The sequence below is a fragment of the Alligator mississippiensis genome, chromosome 3, assembly GCF_030867095.1.
Source record: "Alligator mississippiensis isolate rAllMis1 chromosome 3, rAllMis1, whole genome shotgun sequence".
NCBI lineage: Eukaryota > Metazoa > Chordata > Crocodylia > Alligatoridae > Alligator > Alligator mississippiensis.
The window spans coordinates 117,715,408-117,740,163 of NC_081826.1; the positions used below are offsets into that span (position 1 = coordinate 117,715,408).

Consider the following 24,756-nt stretch of genomic DNA (forward strand, 5'->3'; position numbering starts at 1 on the left):
ATCTGAAGTCTTGATGTGACCCAGCCGATTTCTGAGGACTGCTCCACCACTTCATATGACAAACATTCAGGCTTTCAGTTTAAAGGGATCTTTGAGAAGAACTGGCCTCACATAAAATTAATTCAACAACTGTAGTTTGTCATTTTGCCCTTCCTTTGCTGGGAAAAAATGCTGGTGATTTCTTTTGACTTAAACTGGGCATTCAAAAAGCTGTTTTTATTAATGAATCATATTAAGCCATCAGTGAAAAGCTCCCTGACTCTGTTTAAATAACAGGCTATGATTCGTCTCCCACCCCCACTTCTCTTTGGCTCCACTGCTATTAATTGAGGAGTTTCTTTGTTTCTTTTCTAATGAAGCTAACAGAACACATCTGTCAGGTGCTTGTATTCTTCACCCGTCTATAGTATGTAATAGCCCAGCTGGAGGCTATAATGCTACACAATACCCCTGGCCGTTACAGCAACTATTTATTCCTGGGCTTTTCCTCAGATAGGGATTTGAAAAAAGTCTGAAATTTGGGCCTAATTGCTATTTACACAGCGATAGACACCTGTTCTAGCTGAGACACTGGCTCATGAATCCCACACCTGAGACCTTAGGGAAAGTAGAGGGGAAATTTTCAAGCAGCTGCCAGTCCACTTCGGAAGCAGTAAGCTTTTCTATGCAATATATACATACAGTATATAAATGTATATCTATAGATGTCTGTCTATTGCCATAGCTACTGTTTCATGGCCAAGTGTTCATTTAAAGGCTAAACATATGCTGGTTTTGTGCACATACATACACAACCATGAGAAATGAGCTTTGTGCATCTACTTAAACGTTTTATTGGACTCTCCTAAATTTGTTTTGCCAGGTTCTCTTATCCTAAGATCCATGACTATGGCATTTCTTGGCAGCAGCTGAACTTCCCCTCATGTTGAGAAGCACAATCCCTCTATTTTATTGCATTTAAGCAAAAGGCTTCTACTCTCTTTCTTTCTTTTCTTGTTTTTGTTCATTGGAGTTTTTCATGCCTGCACACTCCTCCAGAGTAATAGTCCATGTTGATGGTAGCGGTGGAGGCTTTGTTGTAATAAACCTATTAATGATGGAGGCTCAGTTTAAAACTGTACATGATTCCCATATAAGTTAGCAGCCTCTCCAATGCAGTTAAGAGCTCAAATTGATTAAAATGCAATTAGCTCATAAAACTCCCTGTTTATTACCTCAGATGTTTGTCAAAGACACAAAGCTAAAGAAAAGTGTTTTCTCCTCCTTCCTCTCTCTCTCTTTTTGGTTTGTCTCTGTTCCCTGACAAGCATGCTCATCAGTTAGATACAGGACAGAAATAAAATGTTATTGCCTTGCCATGTTATCAGATGACAGCATCCCCTACTGCTGGCAAGGGAGGGAGTTGGTTTTATTTTAACTTTTCCTCTCCAATCAGTAGGGCCTCTGAGCTTTTTGATAGATACCTTTGTATAGCTGGGATGGCCTCAGTTCAATTTGTTTTGAGATAGTCTGTCATCCTGAGCCCATCTGAATAATTCTCTTGTTTGAAGGAGAGAGAGAGATGAGAAGTTTGAATAATTAACTGGAAATCAGCTCTTCCATTAGGGGGAAAAATCTGAGAGCTACTAAACGGGAAGTAAGAAAGAGGAAAGTAATGAATGGAAGTTTAATGGATGAAAGGTGAGAAGCTAAGGGTTGGAATGACAAATGCAAAAGGAATACAGATATTTCAGATCTTTTCAAAAATATACATCAGAAACAAAAAGATGAGTGAAAGAGACATTAGGGCTCTTCAGCTAGTGTAGGGTGTCTAGGTTGGTGACAGATGAAGGGGACACTTCTAACACAAATTCTTTGCCTGAGGGTTCACAAACACAGATGAGGAGCTGATGCCAGAGACAGAAATTCATTTCCCAGAGGAGGGAGAAAGAAATACTGAGGGAACTCAGGGTCACTCCAGGACAGGTGATAATGAAATTAGATTTAATGAAGATTACAAAGGCACCAGGGCCAGATGAGCTCCACCTTGCCGTTCTGAAGATGCTGTTCATGGAAAATGCTCCTTGCAAATAGAAAAGAAGGTCTCAAAGCCGAAAGGATGCTAAGATTGTACCTGATTCAGGGAATCTGGGGACATCTCTGGCCATATTTTCAGCCTTTCCAAAGAATATAGTTCCCCCGGCATTCTGAGCAGCTAAAATCTCAAAATCACTCCATCTCTCTCTGCTAAAGCACTTTTCCTGTCTCTGGAATATTCATCATATTAAAGGAGACTAGCACTAAATCCAGCTTATTAAATATAGCTTCTTTGTTTCTATTCTGTTACTCAAGTGCTAGAACAATTTCTTTAGACCTTTATTCAAGTAATCAGTTTCTACTAATAAATTACTACTAGATACATCTTATACTTCAGAAGATTTCTCTTTGTCTGTCCGCTGGTATTTAAAGTATGTCAAATATGTAAAAGTAGAAAGTAACAACTTACACAGTGAACAAGGCAATCAGTTGGACTTGGGGCAGAGGGGGTGGGTAATGACATTTGGACGCCGGGGCAAATTTCTACCCTTATGGCAACTGCCCTGGGATTACTAATGTCTCTGAGGAAAAGATGTTTGGACATGATGTCTTTGGTCCCTAATTGAGCAAATGGACTCATACTCAGCAATCTGTGTTGTTTTGCATTTTATTGTTTCGTGTTAAGCATTTTTGCCAGTGTTTTAGTGTTCTGTCCTGACTTCATCTTCTTGTAGCAGCAAGGAGTTTGTAGTTTGTAGCAGCAAAATACCCTTAAAGGTACGTTCTGTATTTGTTTTTTGTACTTAATATCAGGATTACCTCATGCTCCTATGCATTCATCTCCATAAGCTACTTATTTGCCATGACTCCAGGGAACTTTATCTGAATCATTTAAAATTTTGATTCTCACCTCCCATTTCTGTGTGTTGAAAATACAATCATCTTTCTCCCCATTCCTGTTGTCTAGAACGTATTTACACAAGGTGCAATAAATTGAGCTTAATAGAAATCCTTGTGGCTTCCACTGGAGAAGGCATCCCTCTCCCCTTTGAAAGGCTTGCACTTTGTGGCCTCCATGCTCATGCCTGGTGTATTCAATTAAATCACTCCCAATACTAGAATTTAAAATTTTCCCTTATGTGTAAATTATCATAAGCTATTCTTGTAAGTCAGTCTTTTGTGTGGTACCGGATCCAAAGCTTTTTTGTTGTCTAGGTAAATGATGCCCAGCTTCCCCCTGGTGATTCTTGTTGGTATTTCCTTGATGCATTATATCAGTTTTGTGAGCCATAACGTAACTTTAATAAAGATACGCTGCTTATCTTTGATCAGATGGAGTTTCAGTATGTGTTCCACTACTTCATCTCTGATTTACATTGCTGGTATTTCCTCCATTATGAAAATCACATTTTACAGGTGTGAAAATGTTTGATCTTTATCATTAGTCCTGATTCTGATTCTAGGATTTACTCACCTCTTTTCTTTGTTAGCTCACTAGTCCTGCTTCTTACCTCCTCACAAGGACCTAGCGGTCAGAACATCACTACTAACTTTATTTTCTTTGGTATGCTCTTGGGGTAAGTCCTTTGTGTCTGGTATGCAAAGGCAGAAAGCATTAGGAGCAAACGGTGTAAAATGTTTAAAAGCGAAGTAGGAAAAGCAGTTAAAGTTCGGTGTGAGTGGGTAGTTCAGCCTAGGGAGGAAGGGTCTATGTAAGAGCGTACATAATGTTCTTATACCTACCATATTAATGATAGACGAGCTTCTGGATTAATAGGAATGAGGAAGCTTCTACATTACAAAAGTGAGCTTTCTAAGCAGATGAGTAGTTTCTACCAGTTAATGGTCAGATCAATTCATGACAGTGATTCTTAGTATATTTCTCAGCTTTAGTTTTTTTTTTCAGGTATCTATTTCAACTTGTTAAATCAGAAAGCTAATGTCCTTTCACGGCATCTGATGAAATGAGCTTCAGCTCATGAAAACTTGTGTGCTCTCTCTCTCTAATGTACTTTGATTAGTCTATACAGTGTAAATCTACCCTGCCTTCTATTTGCTTTTAATATAAAGTCCCTCTTGATATCTGATATTTATTGCCTAATATCAAACAAAACATAAAATATTTGTGGATGGATCATGCAGGAGCTCTGAAATAAAACAAATACTGCACTTACCTGAATATAAAATGACTCTAAATTTAAGACCTGTAATTAGATTCTATACCTTTCTTCATCTATTTATACATTTTCTATAATTTTCCAGGTATAGACTCTAAGTATTGGAGGAGTGTCTTAAGTTCATCCCCTACCACTGCAGGTGGTGGAGCACAGGTGATGACATTGGGGAGGGCAGTGTGGGGGTATCTGTTGGTAAAAGGTATGCAGCTTGCCCACACTGCACCCTGCACTACTCCTCCATGTGCCTGTTTCCTCTTCTTTTGCCCCCACATCTCTCTCTGCACTGCTTCTGCTCCCACAGCCTCAGACCCTTGCCTCCTTTCCACTTTCTGTGCTGCTTCTTCCCCCCACAGCCTTGGGTCCTCCCCCCACACCTGCCCTTCCACCCCTTTGCTCCGGCACCCACAGACTCCACACCCCCTGCAGCCTGGGGGCCTGGGGCATGGCTTCAGTTGGGTCTGTAGCAGTGGGGCTGTGCTCTATGCTGCAGGCTGCAGAGGGATGAAGCCTGTTAGCACCAGAGCAAAGGTAAGCAGTGGGAGTTTGAGGGTGCAGGAGAGAGGTAGAGTGGGTACCAAGGTGGTGCAGGTGGAGGGGAGGAGAGAGGAGGGGCAAGTAGAAACTGCAGCTCTGGCCCCCAACCTGGGGCTGGGGCTGGAGCTACAGTAACTGCTTACACCACGCTGCCCCATTCTCAGTTCTAAGACGAGGGGTTCCCCCCACCCCTCATGTTAAATGGGGACAAATCTCTCATCTTTTCATCAAGTATATACAGTAATTTCTTTAATCTCTTCATCGGGATTCAATTTTGTCACGGTTTGTTAATATCTGAAGGCACTATTCGGCCATCTTTCATTGTGTTGGCAAACATCATGCTTTTTGAATAGTCCTATTACTTTAAATTATATCTGATTGGGAGAAATCTTATTTAATGTAAGGGTTGCAGTATCTGTCTCTGAAAGTTGTGACTGTTTCCTGAGAAACTTTCCTCTGATTATAGATATACACATATGTAAACACACACACTTTATATATGTGTGTATCTATATTGGAGGAAAGTTTCTCAGGAAACAGTCTCAACTTTCAGAGACAGATTCTGCAACCCTTACTTAAATATATGCTTATCTTTGATCAGATTAAGTCTCTCTCCTCTCTCATTTTAAAAGAAATGGGTAAATCATAAAATAGGCCTTCTGAAATCAATGGGGCACTCGGGGACAAAAATATTATTCAGCATAGGTAAAAGTAGAAAAACTCAATGCCTGGTTAGCACAGAAATTGGATTACTGGATTAAATAGACATGGGAAGGGAGGTCTGAAGACTTTTGTTGATTATGATGAGGTCTGCTTACTTCTCTATGTTTTTATCATGCCTAGCACATCAGGGCTTCATTCTTGTCTGGCCCATAGTTAGTACATCCGTTAATATGATTATTAATAACCCCTGATAATAATTCTCATGGACTGTCTTGAACAGTTGGGATTGTGTGACTGTGTAGGTCACTCCTTTCCATTTGGTGATCTCAGAACGTCTAGGTAGCAGCAACGGTAGTTACTTACTGGGAAGATTAACATTAGTAAAGTATTTAACATGTTTTAAGATGTCTTTTAATGTCATTTAGCAGGTGGAAACAAGGAAGGTGAATAGCCAATTCTTTATGGACTACCAAAAAGCAGAAACAGCTGTATTAGATTAGCACAGAAACTTCCAGATTCACTTGGCTGATTCAGTGGAGTACTAGTGGAATCCAGATGTGATCAAGCTGCGTTGGAGTTCTCAGAGAATGAACCAAGCCCATACCTGATTTAGATATTATACAGTGCTTGGCATCATACAGGAGTTTATTTTACATCCAATACTTAACCTCTTTTCCCCCGAGGTACAAGTGTCAATATTGGATTTACTTTGGTTGAATAAATATGTCAGAGCAGAGATTAGCCACTGGCAGTGATAAAGGACTTTCGGTTGCCAAAACTAAATTTCTCACAAATGGATCAAAGCAGTTTGAGGTACAGAAAAGAAGCAAGACAGGAAATCTTGCCAAATTTAGTCATGATGCCTCATTACACTGATCTGAAGACCTCAGCATGTGCAGTTTATCCAGAAGCTCCTTGATTCAGCCAGCAGGAAGTATTTATGCATGTGCATGTGTGTTTATGGGGACTGGGGAAAGGGAGAGAAAGAGAAGAGGCTAATGCTTATCACAGCAGAGCCTTATAGAAAAGCCTATTTCTCTTTGAGCTGTCCACTTTTTAAAGTGCAAGCTGAATTCCATCTCTCTCAGGGTGTTGTCCTTATTCCCTCTTTTATTACTGTGCATTATTAACCTCAGAACTTTAAGAATAGTACTCACTGTAGTGATTAATGAAGAAAAGGTCTTTTTTGTTAAATCATTTTCACACCATCTGTAGCTTGATACTTCCCTAATTGTTGGTCATTCTTGCCTTTCCCTTCACATTAATGTTTGGAAGTGGTTAAGAGTTAAGCGAGATCTTTTAATATTATAAAGAATGAGAGAGTTTGTAGAAAATCATGGAAATGTATGTGCTATGGTGTACTTTGACATCTATTGAAATGGAAGGAGGAGGCATGCTAACATACAGTTCATGGTGGGGCCTGATTCTTTTCCTGTCATTTTTACATTAGCATATATTCCATTGATATCATTTGTTTTATTTTTTAATTAAGCTAGCATACAGGGAAAGAACTAATCTCATAATAATGTCTATAGTGTTTGCTACAGATGTATTAAATTCATGGACTTGAAGGTCAGGAAGGAGCACTGGGTTCATCTACTTGGATCTCATAAAAAAGAACATATAATTTCATCAGGTGGTTCCTCCTGGTGAAAGGTAATGTATTTTACAGAGAGGCATTCAGTTTTGATTTAAAGTCTTCAGTTGATGTAGAATCCATTGTGTTCCTTTGTAAATTGTTCCAATGGTTAATTATCCCCATTGTTAAACATTGAACCTTATTTCTAACGTGAATTTGGTTTTAGCATTCCATGTTTACTTTCCTCTGCTATCTAAAGATCCATCTACAACTAGAAATTTCCCCATGTAGGGATTTGTAGATTGTGATCAAGGTACATCTAAACCTGCTTTTAGGCAAACTGAATACATTGATCTTCTTAAATTTATTTTTTTATAAGGACAGGCTTTTGGGGCTATGAATCATTCCTGTAGCTCTTTTCTGAACACTCCAATTTCTTAATATCCTTTTTGAAGTATGGATACCAGAATTGGAGCACAATATTCCAGTAACAGTCTCACTCATGCTACACTTCCGTCCACTTGATTTAGAGTAGGATTGCACAACTCTAATGAGGTCCACTTACAAATTACATTCTCTCATGGAGGGCCAATCTGGCCAAATATCCAGGCTGTTGATATTTCCTTGGCAGGCAACATATAGCCCACAGACCATATATTATGCCCTCTCACTTGCAGAATCAAGAATTATATTTGCTATTTTAGACACTACAAGCCAGATTGTACTCCATCTTTTAGATGTCTAAATGGATTTAAATGTGGTTCTGTTCCAGTTTGCTTGAGTCCCTGGAAAAGTTAATGCAAATGTTTGGTGCATTCTTCTCCTACTTGCTGCTTTTCCATGACTTAGCCGTAAGGGTCAGATAATGGTGTTAGAAAGTAGATGCATTAATAGCTTTTCAGGACATGAACAGGGTGGAACAGAATTGCACTTAGGCACCTAAGTCCACCTAGACATCTACTAGGTGGAATAGAATTGAGCACTTTTTGGATCAAAGGCCTTTATCTGTTTTCCAGTTCTATGATTTTTAAGTTTTACATGCTTATTGCTTCATTCATTATCTTTAAAGTTAGGAGAAATAGAAAAACTAAGATACAAACACATCTTCAATTAATATACAATAAATATAGTTCTCTCAATTTTTTTTACCACCAAACAAAAACATTCACACCTGTGCCTTGTAGACAATGTGCTACTGCCATGAAGTGACAGCAGCATTCAAATCTGCCTACTGTTTCTTTTTTCTTGATCTGACTTGCTGCTCACATGGGGATATTTAGAAGTTGGGATGCCTGAAGATGTGGAAAAGAATACAGTAAGCAACTGTGGGGCTGACTTTTCTGACCCCTGTGGGCATAGCTGAATGTGCAAGAATACTACTACTGGATATTAAATGGCACCTGCTAAAGTGAGACTGTTTTAAATCAGTGGGTTTGAATAACTTGAACCTATGAGTTTTAGGAGGGTTGGCTGAAGAAGTAGTCCTGTTGGGCAACTGATGTTTATTGTCAATGAATCTTGAAAAATAGGGAAGTTCTCCCGGAGTGGAAGGAAGCCAGTGTTGTATCAATATTTTTAAAAAGGTTAGTCAGGATGACCAGTATAATTATATTACTTTTTGAAAGAAGATTATCTTGGGAAAATAATAGAATGTCTGGTGCAGGACTCAAAGAATTAAAGAATATAATAAATAAATGGCAATAAAATTGGGGTAACAGAAAGCAAATCTCAGTAATCAAACATCTTGGCCAGAGAAAGATATCAAATCTGGTAGATAAAAGTAACTGTGTTTTCATAACAGCCCTTTGTAAGACATTTCAGCATACCATTTTGATTTGATTAATAGATTCTAAGGCCAGAAGGGGCCATGGTGACCTAGTCTGACCTCCTATATTGGGCAGACCATTGGACTTCCTTGAGTTCATTCGTATTTGAACTGCAGCATAACATAAAAAACAAGCATCAATGCAAAATCAATACGTGCTTCAAAAAATGGATTAAAATCTTGACTGGTAGGGAATCGCCAACTGGCAGAGTTGTTCTTAGTGGGAAGCTGCAAATCTTGGTTCTCTGTGCTAGTCAATATGGTTATCAGTGATGTGGGGAAAAACATAAAATAATTTCTTACAAAGTATGCAGATGACACATGGATTTTTAGGCTGGAAAATATTAACAAAGGTAGGTCACTGATACAGTTTACCGGGACCTGGTGATCAGCTGCTCATAATTCAACAATATTAATTTGATTAGGTCAAATGCAAGGTCCTACACAAAGAATTCAGACCATACTCTTGAGACAGGGGATTGCAGCTTAAAAAGCAGAGTGAGGGAAAGGGACTTGAGGATTATTGTTTATAGCTGGGTGAATATGAATTCCCAGTATGATGCCGTTGTAAAAACAGCAAAAACCTTGATTTTTCTCTGAAAATCACCACAAAGCATTTGGTGTAGCAGTTTAAATTAGAAGTGGCCAATTAGTGGCATGCGCAGCCTCTGTATGTGGCACATGGCAGTTGAGGGAAGGGACAGGCAGCACAGTGGCAGATAGGGCAGAGAGCAGAAAGTAGAGCAGCATGTGACGGAGCAGAAAGCAGAGCAACAGACTGGGCAGGGGAAGGATCAAAATAGCCCTTGGGGAAGGTGTAGGACTAATTTGTAGCACTCCTGTCAAAAAGGTTGGCTCCACTTGTTTAAATGAAGATACACTGAGGAGAAAAGATGGCTCGTGCCTGGTTATTACTAGGGTATAGAGCATTTCACCTCTCAATCTCTATTGCAAAGCAGCCTCCCATCAGGAGCGACTAAATTAGTACTACTTGAGGGCACTTTCCTGTCCTTACAAGGAACTGATGGTTTCAATCCAGTTCTTTTGAGTGAACAAGCACATGTGAAGCCACCTGCCATCCTTCATAGGACTTTTAATAGAGAGGCCATGGAACGAATGCTCACAAGAATAGATATCACTTCTCCTTCCCTCAAGTCTGTTTTTCCAGGCCTCTAATGAGAAACATTGGTGCAGAGTAGTATTGGGAAGTTTGTGCTCCCAGCGCCATAATTACACAACAAGAATCCTTTGCTTTCTTGGGATGTCAACTTGGCTTTTTCTACTAGCATTCAATTTGTTTACAAAAAATTCTAATAATAATAAAAATAACACAGATAATAAGAGTTATGATACCAAAAATGAGAAAATATGAGTGTTTAGTGGCTGCCAGGCTTCCCTCTTGCTCCTTGGTGCTCTAGCTCTTGCATTCAAGCAATAGATTTAAATATAAAACAGATCATTAGCGGCTGGCTCAACATCTGCTAATATTATTTTCCTTGCATTGTCTGTGCTTCTTTGTTTAGCTCAGTGTGTTACTTTGTTTTTCCCTTTATAATAAGGATCGTTTCTTTATTTTAAAGTGCAACATAAATTTTCAATTGCTTAGGATCTTGGATCCTCCCACGCTTTGCCCACATGTTGGCACTGCATGAAGAGGTGGAAAAACAAAGTGAATGTGGAGCGTAGGATGATTGTTGTTTCAAAAAAACAGTAATTAAGAATCTGTTAGAAAATAACAACTGAGTTTAATAAGGGCTTAACTTAGCTGCATGAGAGGGAGAGAGATTCCTGGGTTGTCTCATGGAATTCAAACTTCCCAGCTCTTTGTGAGACTTTCAAGTGACAGTCATTGCATGAACCTCTGTTTTGAGGCATGGCATTCATTCACTTTTTTTAGGCAATGTGTTTTCCTTTGATCAAAGTGTTCATTGCTTTGCACTGTTAGTGTTTTTAAATACAAAAAAGTTGTTCCAAAAAAAAGGATTGACTTCTCATTTAAGTTTGAAACAATAAGCTATGTAAAAATCAGAACTGTCCATATAACCAATGTATACCTAGCCTAAGTAAGTCAATGGTGGAATTTACTTTTTTTTTTTACTTTGGAACCATCCATTCCCCAGATGTTTCCTCCTATAAGATCATTCTTTTTGGTTATGAATAACATTTGCCCTGAAGAAGGGAGGAGATGGAGAGGGAAGTTATAGTCCATAAAACTCCATTTTCAGGTTTCTTCCATCTTGATCTGAAGTACCTTGGACTGGCTGCTGTCAGCAGATCACTGTTCTGATCTTGCTAGCACCGTGTTATTGTGTTCAGATCCTACCATGCAACTTGACTCTTCACTAATAAAAGCCAGTATTTTTCTGCTTTTCAACTAATCTTTTCCTTGTATTCTCACAGGCACAAGTTAAAATCCCTGGGGAATTTCCTGCCTGGATTTTTCACTAGACTGTTTAATAGGCCTGTGCGAAGCTTTGGGTGCTGATTTGATTTGGAGGAGATTCAGCCCGATTTGGTGGCTGAATCTCCGAAGCTGAATCAAACCAGGAGACCAGTTAAAAGGTCTGAATTGATTTGAAGCTCTTTGAATTGATTTGGAAAAGATTCGGAGAGCTTCGGAGATTCAGGCAGTCCCCACCCGCTATAGCAGGAAGCTGGACCTGGACTCCATGCTGATAAGTAGGGGGTGGGGTGGGGGGGAGTAGAGGTTGGGGGAGGGGGCCATGGGGGGACCTTTGCCAGGCCCCGGCTCCTGCCCACTCTCCCAGCCCTGTTCCCCATGGCTTCCCTGCCCCACCCAGCTCTTAAAAAAAAAAAGCCCTGCACTCACCAGGGCTCCTGGGGGCTCGTGCAGAGCCCCTCATGCAGTGTAGGGCAGTGGGGCTCGTCCCCCCCCGCCTGGCAGCAGCTGGTGAGGCGGGATTTTTTTTTTTAAAGGGCCAAGAGCTGGGGTGGACGGGGCAGCCATGGGGGGGATGGGAGAGCGGGCGGGGGTTGGGGGGCTCATTGCAGAGCCCCCCACACATCGTGGGGCAGTGGGGGTGGGAGGGATCACCCCCTGCTGGGCAGCAACTGGTGAGTAGGGGCTTTTTGTTTCAAAAAGCTGGGAGCTGGGAGAGCGGGTGGGGAGCCATTGAGAGTTGATGGGGGATGGGCTCATTTTGGAGTTTCAGCTGATTCTGCCGCGGCCAAATTTCTGAATCAGATTTGGCCGAATCAATTCAGGACAGTGATTCGAATCACCGAATCGAATCACTGCCCCCTGAATCGGCTGAATACGGATCTGAAGTGAATACTAGCTGTTTCTCACAGGCCTGCTCTTTACACCATGGGCATAAGCCTATTTATGCATCAGCAAAAACAAATCTCTTCAAAGGGAAGCTGAGCACTCGAGGAGAACAGGAAAATAATGTTGACAGAAGGTAGATCTTTCCACCATTCTGAGGACAGTACAATTCAAAATGGTTCAGTCTGAAATGTAAGTTCATTTCTGAAGCACTGCCAAAACAGAGAGGTTTTATTTAGATGTGAAGGAATCCAAAGTCAGTTCTATCCGTTCTTCTCCTGCTGTGGTGCCTTGGAAATAGAAAGCAACCTCTGACGTGCAAGAACCTTTGGTAGCTTTAGGTTACATACACTTGGCTCCTACACTCAGGCCCCAGTATTGAGGGCCATGTACAGAGGGGTGTGTTAGAGATGTTGCTGGAGAATATGACTTCTGGTTGGTTCCTTGGAGGCCATATCCAGTTGGCATATGCTAGAACAGTGGGGGCCAACCTTTCTGGTAGGTGTGGTACAAATTACCCCCACAGTCTCCCTGGGTGCCGTTCCAAACCCCTTCTCTTACCTGATCTGCTGTTCTGCTTTCTGTTCCCTGCCTTGCACTCCCTGAGCAAGCTGCTGCTCTGCTCTCTGCCTCTTGCCCTGCACTTCCTGCCTGTTATGCTTTCTGCTCCCTGCTCCATCTGCTGCTGGACTGACTGTCCCCTCCCTAATCTGCCATGTGCTGCACACAAAGACTGCCTGTGCCACTCGTGGCACTTACGCTGCAGGTTGGCCACCCATGGGTTGGAAGCTGCTCTGGTTTGTGCTGGGGCCTGTGTAGCACCTGTGGAGTTCCCCATTGTTTTATATGTATCCTTCCAGCTGTACCAGTGAAACATGCTTATTTTCATAGCACAGCCCTGGGTTTAGCAAGCATTGCTTTGTCTGAATACCCCTGATATTGTTATAAATATGAAAGGCAAGCTATTTTTACCAAGGAGCTTATTTTTACCAGGGTGCTTACTTTCCTTATTTTTATTTTTCAGCAGTCAGTATAATCTTTTCCCTCCTTCTTGTCAAGGGCTTTTCCTGTGAAAGGAGAGACCTCTACTTCTGCACTTCTCTTGGTTTCCTGACTGTAGAAGTACTTGTGATGAACAGAAGGGATTTTTCACTTGTCTTGAAGAACTAACATGCTTGCTCTCTCCATAATGTGAATGTACTCTTAGATGGCTGATGTAAAACACAGCTAAATGCTGTTATGGGGTGAGCATCTTCTACAAAGAACTCCTCTTCATGTGACTGTTCTCATCTTTGCTATTCTCTGATACTTCACTGGTATTGTACTTCATCCCTGGAAGATGTCTCTTACCTGTGTATTAAGGAATGTATTCTTACAGCAAACTGAATAGAGTTTCTGGATAGTAATTCGTGGTAATTTTACATTATTTTTAATATATGCAAACTTACAGCCTAGTTTAAGTAGAGACAACAACATTGTGCAGTATACTGTGTGATTTTATTTTGCTGTGTTCAAGTCCTGTTTGCATCCGTCGATACATCTACTTTTGTAACACACCATCATCTGACCCTTAAAACTGAGTCACAAAGAAGCAGCAAGGTGGAGGAGTAGCCACCCACCCTTTTCATCAGCTGTTTTTCAGGGACTCGAGCAGCAGAATTGCACTTAGGCACCTAAATTCATTTATGTTCCTAATTGGTGGAATAGAATCCATTTCTCTAGATGCCTGTAAGCCCACTGGTATTGCAGGATGCATTGCCAAACCCTTTGTGAAATCATGTGGCAACTTCTGTTGTATTTCATTAAACAGAAATCTTCAGACAAATCTAATTATAGCTAATGATATTTAAATAATTTTGTAATAATAAATAACCAGTCTGAGTATTTCCTTTGGGTCTCACATGGAAGGCTGTAAAACCGAGATGACCTATTATTTCCAGCAGTAAGCAACAGTTTGAAATGGTATTGATCTGGATGCTGGTCACTGACTAAATTTAATCCAGGTCACACATACATGTAGCTGTGTTCCTAAAACTTGGATGAATAGCTTGGACTTGGTGATAGTGGCACTGTTTGTCTTCATAAACTCAGTGTGTGGGTAGTTTAGCTCAGAGATCAGGAGCCCATTCCCAAAATTCAGAGGAGAGAAGTCTGCCCACTTCCATATCAGAATGCCTAAAAGAGCCTATAATGTCATTGTGGAGACGTAGGATCTATTATTCACTGTAATCCTTTTCCATCAAATTGTTTATCACCTTTGACAAGTCATTTTTTAATATTCACACTATAAGCTCCTTGGGGCAGGGACCTTGTTTTGTGATGTTTATCTGTACCATATTTAGCAAACTTTTGGATATTGTACATAAATAATATTATAAATCATGAGAGCCAGTAGTCCACCCGTGGAATGAGAGGAGGTGAATAGAACAATCATGGGGAGGCTACTGGCAAGGAAGAAGTCATGATCTCCAAGTCAGTTAAAGAAGCGCTAACAGACAGAAGAAACCAAGTCAGGATTGGTTCTGAATGATCAGCAAACTCAAGTCACTCAGATGTCAAAGTGATGGGCATAATATAATAATGCCAATAATAGAATGGAGTCAATGTGCATGAACAACAGCAGAACCAGAAGTTTACCAGGCTCCCTCCTATCCCTGATGTTATACTTATTCCTTTGTTTCCCACTGCTGGCAGCTGCCTTAGTGCAGGACAAAACAGATAGCAATGCATCATTTTGCTTCACTTTCTTTTCAATGCTTAGTTTATGTTTTAAATAAACTCTTGACTGTTATTCAGATACAGGGAGGAAAAGAAAAACTTGGGCTGCTTTGCAAACACATGGAAATGGAAGATAAATAGACACGATCTGCATGGTATTATTTGGTACCTGGGCTCGTATAAATCATGATTTTTCAATCTTTTGTTAAGCTAATAGGATTGTGTTTGGAATATCCATTTTCATGAGACAAATAATAATGTTTCTCCACTTAGTTATGGCAAAGATCGGATCATTCAGGGGGAATTGACTCTAGCTCATCGTATTCAAGTTTTTATTTGTCAGCTACTGAGAATTTTCAGCAACCAATCTAAAATATTACCTGAACTTCTAAGAATCATCTGTTTTCAAAACACATTGCAATCCTCAGCTTGCAAATAATGGCTCCTAGATGCAACTCCTGGAAGAACGGTTTAACAAGTCCCAGTTTTTTCCACTGCTTTGAATTGATGTTGCATAGTTCAGAAAGATACACCAGTAAGATCTACCTGAATCAACTCCCCCAAAGCGGTGCCTGTCTGTCAGTTTATCTCAACTTTTGATAGGACATCTGTCACCATGGTAAGACATGATGAAAGGAATAGCTATTGAGGTTAAATAATGGATTTGCTTACCTTTTCTGTTGTTAAGATGCCCTTCATAAATCTAAATTTAAGACTGGCCTTAGCTGATTTCATCACTAGTGTCTGACTTTTAGCGTGCCTTCACTGGTTGCATGTTGTACCTCTCAGCCTAAAAAAGTAGAATAACAAGTCTTAAAGATATTTGGTACAAACACCAGCCCAACATGTCAGCTGGTTCCTGTCTAAAAGGAAAATAGCTGTTTTTGAGGGAAAGGCTTATTTAGGGTCTATTATTCAAGTATGGACATACGTTTTCTTCAAAACTTGTATTTACATGTGCAAAATAGATTGTACATTGCATGCACATGTATGCAAGTGTTTCTTTTGCAGGTGCAAATTATCTACTTGTAACAGCTGTAAAAAATGAGGACAAACTGTAAGAATCACAGTAAAATTGATATATTGATTTTAATGCTCTTCAAATGGCAAGAAGAACATTTGTTAGGTCTGCTCATCATCTCTAAGTTGGGGAATGTTTTCTTGAGTAAGCAGCATCTGAGCCAGATGGTTTACTGTAGAGCTTGTTGTGACATAAGCTGAACTCAAAGGAAATCTGAATTGTTTTAAACATTTTGTCTGACTGTAGAGTCGCAATGATTTGTCACGTTCTGTCTTTTTGGCAGGGTGACCGAGACTTGAAATAAAGTAGTATCTAGATAAGTGTATCTATCAGCTCTCACAAGCTACTATACAGACTAGATGGAACAACCAGGTGATGTAGGGGCATGAAGCTCTGGGGAAAGAAGACAGATGGGGAGAATATGTATGTGATTTCAACAGGAGTGACAGGTACTTCATAGCTCCCGAAGTCAGGTCTCTGGTGCTTGTATATGGATGGATTCCTGTGCTTTAGCTTAGGCACACGGATATCAAAAGTTTGGGAAGTTCTTCCAGTTTGCTCTGCCTACTTTTCTTCCTTGTGTATGTGAGAGCATGCTCCAAGAGCCTGTCTTCGTATGACCAGGATAGCTCTGATGATGAGTGTGAAGCTAACGTGTATTAAGATAGTTCTTCGATAGTTGTAGGTAGTTCCTCAGTCCAGTTCCAAGGATTTAGTTTCTGAAAAGTATGGCATAGAAGAGGGACAGATATATCTGGAATATAGCAGTGCATGCTAAGAATAAGGTAAACTAAGAGACATTGCTTCTTTTTATCTTGGGTATTTCTAAGAAACCCATATGATCTTGATACATAAGTGCTATTTTAGATACTATTGTGATAAACACCTTGGAAAATAACTGAGATAAATGTTACCTCTTTCTGCCTTATCTATCTTAACTTAGAAGTGCCATGTCACATGAATACATTGAACCCTGCTGATAAAGTCCACAGGCACAAAATGTATCCTGCTACCCCTCACAAATTCAACAGCTGCAACTTGGAAGAACAGTTTTTCTTCCCCCCCACCCTCCCCAATCAGTATTAGATTATGATGATGCCACAGGCTTTGAAATACTGGAAGCCAGAGCTGATCACGCTTACAGATAGCTGAACAATGAAGTGCAATGTAAACGAGGCAAACAAATCCATCTGAGTTGCCAGAGAAGGCAGAGAAAAGCTCTAATCTTTTAGAAGCAGCTGTTGGCCAAGCTGACATTGAAAGACATTATTTTTAAAATGAAAGCCTCTGCGTGGGTGATGAAAGCTGCTGGATTTCTTGCTGCTTTGGACTAGAGGCATTCGTTGGTATCCTAGGCAGAGATCAAAATTGTTGAATATTACAGAGCAGTGCCGACAAGTGGAATCCTCTTCATCAGGCACTAGATACTTGTCCACAGTGGGACTTGCCAAGGGTAACTGCTTTTTGACAGCATCAAAGTCTTTACAAGTGAAAAACCTGTGGAAGCTTTTCAGTCACCTTTTAGTGAGTTGCTATCTTCAGTTCATCGGCACTTGTTTTGGCTTGGAAAGAGATCCAGTGTCAGTGAAGTGAATTTAGTAAAATACAGTGAGATTAGACGTCAGAGAGTAAAGAAAAAAAATCCTTAGAAAGACAGGGAAAGTCCTGGGTTTCAAAATCTGATGGTCTGCCTCCTCTGACCTAAAGCTCTGGTCTGCTGTGGATCTTATCACATTGAATCTTCTCCATTTCCAGCCAACAAAATATGAAATGGAGAAGGCAGGCATCTGCAACCAGCTACTTCCAGAATGGCAGTCCAGAGTTTGGGCAGGAATATTTGTAACCTGAAACCATCATTCTTAGGTCTAGTCTTCACTTAAAATATTGGTGGTATAACCATGACAGAAAACCCTCCTAGTGGATATTCAACTTACATAAACAAAGAAGTGCTTTTTCACTAGTTTCCCAAGTGTAATGAACTAAATCAGAAAAAGCTCTTGTATGCAAGTACAAGAGAGTCATTCCTAGAGCTTTTTACCTCTCACTGATATTGCTATGCTGTTAAAGAATTATAGTGGCTGAAAAGGTCAGTAAATGGATCAAGGGAATACTTTCATTGATGAGAGCTGTGTTGTTAACAAACAAGCAGGCTGATATGGCACCTACTATGAAATATGCATTTCAAACGTGGCAGTGAAATGAGGAAGAGAATTTCTACTTGTATGGATATGGGGAACTCAAAAGATTGGTGGTTGGTTGCTGAACAGAAGCAGCAGGTAGAATGGTTCTACTATGTAGAGGTTTCATCAATCTATGGTGCCTAAGGGGTGCTACAAAGTTTCATATGTTCCATTTTTTGTGTTGTTGAGTGCCAGAAAAATAAAACCATCCCTACTAGGATAAATAACATTATCATCTATTCTGCAGATACTGAACCACAGAGTCCACAGTTTGCTCAGAGTTGCAACAGAACCCAGGCGCCCTTTGTTGAAATGAAATGTGATGTTGGAGTATGCTACTGAGTTGGCCTATGGTGGGCAATTAGCTAGTTAATTGTATATTGAAATAGCTGTGATATAGTAAACTTAACTTAAACTTCTGGCCAAGGCAGGGTAACAAAATAAATAGCTTCTGATGCTAACCCCCCCAGGTCCACAATCTGAAGGTAGGTTGCCTTCTGGGCGTTGGTACTGGTGGTTTGCTTGGCAGAATGAACACATGAGTGGAGGAGCAAAGAAAATGTTTAATTATCCTCATTATCAGAAAGTTGAAACAATCCAACTTGGAGACTTGTTTAACTGCAATGCCTTATATACCATATCATCTAGGTACATTTTGTTTCTATTAAGCCTCAGTTGTAGGAGTGACAAGAAGACTGATAAAATATCCTGAGAACAACTGTGGCGGTTTAGCACAAAGAGAGGGCATTTGTACCTGAGGATTGTGTATGTATATACCTGTGACCTCTTCCTTAGCCTTTGTCTGTACAGATATTTCAGTCTAGGTACCCAAATTCTTCTAGCAGTACAATAGATACAGTCTACTGTTTTTCCTGTAATGTTCTCCCTATGGAGTTTTTGCAGTACTGGTCCCATGACTGCAGGTGCGAAGGTATATTGTGCTCTCTGAATTGAAACAGAATAAGCAATTGACACTTCACAATTCCCTGAAAGAGAAAATGAGAGATTTGTGCATATTTTGTTTAATTTTCTTTGACAAGTTGTGGCTAGACTTATCTTCTCTTACATGATTATGAAGTTAGCCACACGAAGTGTATCACAGTTTACATTTGTGTAGTGAGTCCATGGGCTTGTGTTGATGTGTGACTGTATCAGTCATACTGCTATCTCTTTAATGAATACAAGAGGTTAGGCCCTCAGATCTATCAGGTATTTATACATGCATATCAGTCTTATATATCAAGCTATGTAAACTTTCCAATGGAAGAAAATGCACTGTGCCTCTGGTTGTGGTTCTGCACAGCCTCTGGTTGTGACTGAGTGAATCATTAAATTTTATAACAGCAAACCATTCAGCAGCTTCCTTTCTCAATTTACTCTTGATGCATTTGGTCCTCAATTTTATTTAAATAATTATAATAGTTTGTTTGGTGAACAACAGAAAACAGTAACATAAACTGCCTCTGCTGTATGCCTCTGTCCAAAATTCGTATTTGGGCAATTGCACTTTAACAAACCAAATTTCCCCTGCGTGTTCAGCTTTAGAGGATATTTACCTTATTTTTTTTGTCCTAACGTGTTAGAGGCTATGTACTGTTAAACAGCTGCTGCATTCCACCCAGAGGTGGATGCATTTCAATGATGGGCTAAAAGATTTGCATGTACAGTTTGTAAAGCTCTTTGGGGATCCTCCTGGATGAAAGGCACTATTATAACTGTAAGATCATTATCATTACCATGAAAAACCTTCTCAAGGAAGCAATTCCACCTTCTGCTTCTGACACCTCATTTCTCTGTTGTCTCAGGAGCCTCTTTTGTATCTCCTAGGAGTGTCAGTTCACATCTTAATCTCTTTGTATGTAATCTCATTACAGATAATCCCATTTGCTGGAGATGTCAGTACCTCTCTTCTATGCAAGGAAGGATTTCCACTCATCTCATTTTGTAACTGATCCCAGATACATTTACTGGATAAATAGACTGACTGTAGCCGGCTTCTCCCTCAGGTTGGAGCTGTCTGTTTCACTGTCAGAGGGATAGCTCAAAAAAAAAAAAAAAGATTTATTTTTTGCCAATTAAACTGAGCAAAATTACTCAATGTTTATTGGAGGCAGAAAGGGAATTTTTCCCATTTATAAAAGAACAGGGTTTGTAAATTAGTGGCTTTTCAGGAATAGCCATCTTAAAACCAGTATGTCTTGTGTAGGCAGATGCATTGTGAACTTTTCTTGCTTTGATTCCTTGTCTTTTAGTAAATCTTGTCAATTAGTGAGGATATAGTCTACTCTCAATTCATTAAGTGCACCACAATTGTCAGTCAGTGACAGGCTCAGGGGAGGCCAAGACTAAGCAAACATGGAGGATAAATGGTATGAGAAGGGCACAGTTTGGAGAAAAATACCAGTGCTTCTGGGACCTTGTTTTCTATAACATGTTCATCCTTGAAATCTTGACTAGGCTACTATCATTGTTAACCTGCCCCCCCCCAAACCTTCATATTCTCAAAGGAAGGGATGGGGGGGGGGGAAGGAGAGAATGGAAAGCAGTCACTCTCATTTGACGGTTTGAAAAAAGAGAAGATGTTTGTACCACTCACTGACTGGCTAATGAATAATCAGATTTCACAGCTTGAGTGCTGGGGTGGTAATTTGGTTGCACGCCATGCTCCAAATCCATGGAATAGTGCTTCATTAATGTGAAGACCTGTATAATCAAACAATTAGCAGTCTCTCTGCTGCTAAAGCAGCTTTTCATCAGCATATATACTTCGTTGTAAGATGAGTCTCAAATTACTAGATCTGACAGCAACTAGTCTTTTACTAAATCACAGCAGCAGTAAAGTGGAGTGGATGGGGCATCCATATTTTTAACCCATCAGGCTATGTCAGCAAGAGTCTTATTTTACCCATGTCAGTAAACAGTACAATCAAGAAATATCAAAGGCTAAAGGTGAACTGAAATTACTTTTAAATGAATAAAACATTGACACAGATCAGGATTTTTAATTTTAAAAAATTGAAATAACTGTTATTTTTCTGCCAGGATGCAAATTCAGGCGTCAGTATTTTTTCCAGCTATTGAATCCCATTGTCCCAATCTTTTGGCCCATCTGCTATTTAGATCTGCTAGGAAGGGTACTGTGATGCCTGGATGTTTGCCTCAGCCTATCCTAACCAAACAGTTGATCCAATAAAAGAGATCACCCGCAAAAATCCTTGCCTCTCACATGTTTCCTGGATCATCACAGCTATAACATTATGTCAACACTACCATTGGCCCCATCATAAATTTAATCCCTGTTGGAAAAAGGAAGTTTGACAAGTTTCAGCTCTGTGCATTTCTTAGGAATTCCCCGTGGAATTCCATATCTCTGGAACAGGCCCCTTTTCCAGCTTTCCATCCCCCTAAGATCTTTCTAGATCTTAGGGGATTTGTGACAGACTATGTGCAGCCATTCTTAGCCTCACATTTACTCCTCACTTCTTTGCAAAACATCCCATCTGGTGGCTTGAGAAATGCAAATCCTAAAGACAAGTCCACAATTTGCCTTATAAGTCATGGATATGGGGTCCCTGGAATACACAATCATCCTAAGTTTGGGGGGGGGTTAGATTTAGGTTCTAGCCCAACCTTATTTAAAACCAAGCTCCTAGATTTCTGATAATGAAAGTGGATGCATTTATTATTGAAATAAATAGTTAGAGAAGGCAATGGTACCCAGACTGAACTGCTATTACAATCATCCCTTTAATCCCCCTCTGGCATCAATCCAACTGGACAATGGTGTAGACCAGTGGTTTTCAACATTTTTTCATTTGCAGATGCCTTTGGAAATTTTGAATGGAGATGTGGACCCCTTTGAATTGTAAGTGTGGGTATTCACATACTTTTGATTGATTACAGTCATCTTTCACAGACCCCTTAGGCATAGTCTGTGGTCCCCCAGGGGTCCGTGGACCACAGGTTGAAAACCACTGGTGTAGACATTCAGAGAAGGGGTGAAGGAGCAATGTGTGGGGTCATATTTTTTTCTACTTAAACTTGCATTATTCATGGAGTGGCCAAGGAAAATGTGAAGCTGGTTTGGGAGGAAAACCAAGCCCATAAATTCACCCATACCTATAGATTCACAGCTTATTGTTCTGCAGCTTTAAACACTCTCTCCTTGTCACGAGATATGATTTTCCTTCAGTATTTTTTTCTGTTGGCCTTTTGGGTTACTTGTTAGTGTCACCATTTGCTTTATTGAAATCAGTTGTATGTCAGGGAATAGCTCCTGTGTTTAGAGCCTTTTGCTGGGTGTATCTGAAACATCTAGCAGTCTTCTTGGGCTTAATGCAAATATTGCACATATTGGAAGTAGATTAAATTTTACATGTGCTGAGGACCTGACCTGACTTGTTATGCTTAGAGTCTACTGTGATCTTATGTAGAATTAAGTTGGACTGTATTTGTATATACAGTATATATTTTACTTGAGCTGTTATGACATTTAAGAGTTTTTGTCCCATTGATGAACACATAAATCCACTGACAAATTACAGATGCTTTATCAGTCTTGGGACTCAAACCTGTGAGCTGAAAATAAAGAGAGCAAGTCTAGTCTTTCTTATTTACTCTTCCCAAGGAAACAAGGGGTTGGTTTTTTTTTTGTTACCAATGAAAGTCTGAAGTGGTGGACACATCTGATGGACACTAGAAAAGAATTTTGTCAAAAGCCAATCATGATAGCTAGTCATTGTGGATTAGATGAAAGGAGATATAGGCCTCTCATGATAGCTGTATCAATTTAATACCCACTTGGGAAGCCTCTGCTGAAAACCTCATAACATTTGTTTTTATCAGAAACAGAGAGAGAGAGCCAGAAAAAGTCAATATCACTCCTGTCCTTTCATACTTACTACATATTTTCAGCCACAGCGAGGGGAGGATCTAGGGGAAGTGCAGTGGTATGGTCATACTCCCCATCAATTCTTCAGCAAAACTCAGTACAGCATGGTGCCGCACAGAGATGGAAACTGTCTTGGGTTTCACTAATGGCACACTAATCCCCTGATGCTGCCCAGCTGTCCTTGCTTTGTGTCACCTCCTCCTTCCTTACCCCCACAACTGTAGTATCTGCTCCCTGTTGCCGCCAAAATTGCTGCCCCAAATTGTTGCTCACCACACTTTTCAGTGCCATGTTTTCCAGTGGAGGCTGCATTGGGTTGGGGATGAGGGAGAATGGCCCTCTGCACAGAACAGGGACAGTATGGCGGCGACAGGGGAGTGAGAGCTCTTGGCAACAGCTGGATCTCAAGGGATGGCCTGCCATTAATAAAAGGTTGCCAGCCCCTGGTGTAGTGTATACATACCACCCATTGTCTGCACCCCACCTTTCAGAGTCCTATTCACTACTGGTCATAGTTGTGAGGCACAAAAACAGGATTACTCTTGAGGCAAACAGATTGCAGACCCATCATCCATGCCTTTCTCTGCAGCTGACTTCTTCAAAAGCCAAACCAGCTTACTTTCTCACATTGGAAAAGCCCACGATCTTCTAAGGTTGTTTACTGGCCTGGGGTTTAACCATGTTTCACAGAGTGCGCGCACAAAAATAGCTTGCAGCAGAGTATTCTTACCCTTTTCTTTGTCAAGGTGCTCTTTCCAGAATGAGACACTTGAAGGGGACATTTGGATGCAATGGGGAGAAGCATCTTTATAATTCCCAAACAAGCAAACTCAGGAAGCGTTATACCTCTTAATTGCTTGTTTTACCTTCATGCAGTCTTGTCTTGGAGGCCCATTTTTCCCAACACAATGTCAAAATACCACCTTCTGGTGAAAAGACGTTCTCTTCTCAGGATCCTGACTCCCTTCATCTGTGCCAGGCCCACCATATATCTCTCCTATATATATTATTTATTTGCCTTTTGCATACACTAACCTGCACAAGATGCTGACTTCTATACAGAAACAATTAGACCTATGCATTTTTGATACCTCAGTTGGTTGGCTTGAGGGAACCAGAATGAAAATTTCAAAATATTTCAACTGGGGAAACTTGAAGTGCTAATTTTAATCTCTTTTCATAATTGTCCTATAACACCTAACATCACGTACTGTGTTTGCTTCCTCTGTGCATCTTATAATGATGATGAAAAGTCCATTAGCAGAAAGTCAATATGCTCATGAATGCATATTTAGGTGTTTGTTTAGGTGACAATAATTTGGTTTTATATGCTAGCATTTGTGAACCAAATCGTAAGGAGTTAGTGATGCCTGATAAAGTAATTTAGTAATACATTTTAGGAACAATTTTATGTATTCCCTGCTTAGTTTTCATTTTAAAAATCATTAAGATATGATCATGCTGTGGAGTTCCCTGGTGCATATGAGTCCATTAATATTATTTATTTATTCCTGAAACAGTAGCTATGAGCAACCTCCGTCAAGGATTATGGCCCCATGATGCTAGGTACTGTACAAACTAGCAGCATGAAAGATGGCCCCTGTCTCAGACAGCTCATAGTCTAGAGTCCATCTGCTTATTTCTTGTTTATAGTCTCAACTTTTGTAAGATGGTAGGCCTTTCCTTTTCAACAGGCTTTCATTATTTAATATTTAAATTACTGTAGCCAGTCTGGGCGAGCAGTGAGCTGTGATTTTGTTTTTTTTGATATTATCGTCATCTCGCTCTCTAAAGCGGTCATTGCCTCGGGTCTTCTTTCATTTGCCTGTTGCATCTTGGCACCTAGCATGCGGTCTGGCATGCATA

The 24,756-nt window shown here is 40.3% G+C and overlaps 1 long non-coding RNA gene across 2 annotated transcripts in view; it reads left to right on the forward strand.

The window, feature by feature from the left end:
- The first annotated feature begins 517 nt into the window (after positions 1-517).
- The window catches only part of LOC132249360 (uncharacterized), a 76,267-nt gene continuing 52,028 nt past the window's right edge, over positions 518-24,756 (forward strand). For both annotated transcript variants that reach the window (XR_009460825.1, XR_009460826.1), the window contains exon 1: positions 518-652. This is a non-coding gene — a long non-coding RNA (uncharacterized LOC132249360). The remainder of the gene's footprint in view (positions 653-24,756) is intronic.